This window comes from Heteronotia binoei, chromosome 9, assembly GCF_032191835.1.
Source record: "Heteronotia binoei isolate CCM8104 ecotype False Entrance Well chromosome 9, APGP_CSIRO_Hbin_v1, whole genome shotgun sequence".
In the NCBI taxonomy this organism is placed as follows: domain Eukaryota; kingdom Metazoa; phylum Chordata; class Lepidosauria; order Squamata; family Gekkonidae; genus Heteronotia; species Heteronotia binoei.
In genome coordinates, this window is record NC_083231.1 from 7,428,917 (window position 1) to 7,432,353 (window position 3,437).

At 45.2% G+C, this 3,437-nt stretch overlaps 1 non-coding gene across 1 annotated transcript; it reads right to left on the reverse strand.

Annotated features, from left to right (window-relative positions):
- Nucleotides 1-1,698: 1,698 nt before the first annotated feature.
- Nucleotides 1,699-1,773, reverse strand: TRNAT-AGU (transfer RNA threonine (anticodon AGU)). The gene has a single exon. It is a non-coding gene; the product is annotated as a tRNA-Thr (tRNA).
- Between the last annotated feature and the right edge of the window lie 1,664 nt (nucleotides 1,774-3,437).

Below are 3,437 nucleotides of genomic sequence, written 5' to 3' on the forward strand. Positions count from 1 at the left end.
CCGCGCACTTAACCACTACACCAGAGGTGCCAGAGGATGTGACTTAATATGCAAATGAGTTCCTGCTGGGCTTTTTCTACCAAAAAATCCCCTGGTCAGCCTTCCATCCTTCCAAGGTCGGTAAAATGAGTCCCCAGCTTGCTGGGGGGGAAGTGTAAATGACTGGGGAAGGCAATGGCAAATCATCCCATAAAAATCTGCCTTGAAAACATCATGATGCGACATCACCCCAGAGCCAGAAAAGACTGGTGCTTGCACAGGGGACTACCTTTACCTTTTTAACACCTTTAAGACCAACAAAGCTTTATTAAAAGTATAAGCTTTTTTGTGTGTACGCACACTCCTTCAGATACAATGAAATGGGAGGAAAGCATTCAAACTTATAGACAGGGTTAAGAAAAAGCAAAAAAACAAATTAGCAAATAACACAAAAAGCATGTTGTAACAGGAACAAAGAGCAAAGTTCACAAGGTCAATAGCGGTATGGATCCAGTTAAGGGGAAACAACAGTTGAAGCAATAAGTGTGTAAGAGAATCCATGACTCTCTTATCTAGCTCCCCAATTGAGTGCAGAAATGAATGATGGGTACAGTTGCCAGATCTAGTTTGGGGAACTCCTAGAGATTTGGGGCTAGGGCCTCCAAAGCATCCATTTTTTTCCCAGGGAAGCTGATTTCTATAGTCTGCAAATGAGTTGTAATTCCAGGGGATCCCGCTTGGAGGTTCACAGTACTCCCAAGCTGTGAACTTGGCTTTTCAAGGGGAGGGTAACCACATTCAGGACAGAAAAGATCTGAAGTCCTTGATCTACCTTTCTGCTAAGCTCTGTCTTATCAGGATTATGTTTCAGCTTGTTCACCCTCATCCAGCCTGTTACTGACTCCAAGCACCAGTTCAGAATATCAAATGTATCCTTGGAATCAGATGGAAGAAAGGTGGAACTGGTTATCATCTGCATATTGGTGACATTGCAGCCCACACCTCCTGAAGACCTCTCCCAGGGACTTCATACAGACATTAAACAGAATAGGGGATAAGATGGACCCCTGTGGCACCCCACAGGTCAACAGCCATGGGGAAGACCTGGAATCCTCCAACATTACCTTCTGCAACTGCCCCCCCCCCCCCCCGGGTAGGACTCAAACCACCATAATATGGTTAGCCCTCCTCAATCTCAATCTATGGGGGCTCATAGAATTGGACCACTTAGTCCAATCTTTTTGAAACTTGGATTGTCTTTTTAGGAGATGCTATGCTGAAAATTTGGTGCCTCTTCCTAAAAAAAAAAAAAAAAAACGGGCCCCCAGAGCCCCACAGATTGATTCTCCATTATACCCTGTGGGGACTAGTCTCCATAGGGTATAATGGAGTGCTCAGTGGAAATCCCCCCCCCCAGCTTTCTGATAACCCTGAAGCGGGGGGAAGGCTTCCGAACCAGAGGATCCCCTATCCCCAACTGAGGACTGGCAACCCTACATGATAGGTTGGGTACCCATCTGCGCCATCTGCTTACTATGAAAGCAAACATTGTCTCTGTTACTTTCTCTCTTATGAACATATATGAACATATGAAGTTGCCTTATACTGAATCAGATCCTGGCTCGATCCGTATTCAGTCTTGTCTTCTCAGACTGGCAGCGGCTCTCCAGGGTCTCAAGCTGAGGTTTTTCATGCCTACTTGCCTGGACCCTTTTTAGTTGGAGATGCCAGGGATTGAACCTGGGGCCTTCTGCTTACTACGCAGATGCTCTACCACTGAGCCACCATCCCTCCCAATGAAAGCCTACAGACAAAAATGCCAATGATCCCCATGTGCACAAGACCTCTGCTTTCCTCTTCCTATTGTTTTGCCAGCCATAACAATGCTACGCTGAAGGCAGGCAGGTAGTTCTCTGGATGGAGAAGGCTCCTCACAAGGTTGCTGTTTTATTCTATTAGATAGCCTTTCCATATTGAAGGAAGTGGTTGATAATTGCATTTCAGAGTATTTGCCCAACCTTGCCCGGCTTCCTCCAAAGGGAGAAGAGAGGCTTTTCAATAATTTAGACACCCAGCCACCTGAAAGAGATTCAAGGTCTTTGCAGCGCAGTGATTCCACTGCTTTCCCAAGCAGGTTCAAACTTGCCTCACATACTACTAAAAATAGGAAAGGAACAAACATTCTTATTTTGCTTGCATCAAATCTATGTCAAACACATTGAAGAAATGGTGACAATTTTTTGTTTGAAAAAGGAAAAAAACAATGGATTGTGGATTTTTTTTAGTTTGGTTTAAATCAGCAGAATAAAGTTAGAGTCCTGCGGCAACTTTCAGACCGACAAATTGTTATGCACACTTCTTCAGATATCCGAAGACGAGTGCCTGCACATGAAAGCTCATACCTTGAAGAAAACTCTGTAGGTCTACCACTGGACTCTTAACTTTATTCTAAGGGAAGACAGAGGTTTATAAAATGATGCACAGGGTGGAGAGAGTTGACAAAAAGAACCTTCTCTCCCTCTCCCCGAATACTAGAACTTGAGGGCATCCAGTGAAGTTGATGGGCAGTACATTCAGCACGAACAAAAAGAAATACATCTTTACATGGAAAGAAGAAGAAGATGAAGATATTGGATTTATATCCCGCCCTCCACTACGAAGAGTCACAGAGCGGCTCACAATCTCCTTTCCCTTCCTCCCCCACAACAGACACCCTGTGAGGTAGATGAAGATACTGGATTTATATCCCGCCCTCCACTCTGAAGGGTCTCAGAGCGGCTCACAATCTCCTTTCCCTTCCTCCCCCACAACAGACACCCTGTGAGGTAAATGAAGATATTGGATTTATATCCCGCTCTCCACTCCGGAGAGTCTCAGAGCAGCTCACAATCTCCTTTCCCTTCCTCCCCCACAACAGGCACCCTGTGAGGTAAATGAAGATATTGGATTTATATCCTGCCCTCCACTCCGGAGAGTCTCAGAGCGGCTCACAATCTCCTTTACCTTCCCCCCCCCCCCCAAAAAAAAGACACCCTGTGAGGTAGATGAAGATAGTGGATTTAAAAGTTGGGTTTCTGTTCCTATCCTTGCCTGATGAAAGGAGCTTTGACTCTTGAAACTTTATTCCCTGAAACTCTTTTTAGCCTCGAAGGTGGATTTAAAGGTAGTCTCCTGTGCAAGCACTAATCATTTCCAATTCTGAGGTGACATTGTATCACAATGTTTCACAATCAGGGGTGGAATTCTAGCAGGAGCTCCTTTGCATATTAGGCCACACACCCCAGATGTAGCCAGTCCTCCTGGAGCTTACAAGGCTCTTTTTTGTAAGCTCTTAGAGAATTGGCTACATCAGTGGGGTGTGGCCTAATATGCAAAGGAGCTCCTACTAGTATTCCACCTCTGTCCACGGCAGACTTTTTATGGCGTGGTTTGCCATTGCCTTCCCAGTCTCTACACTT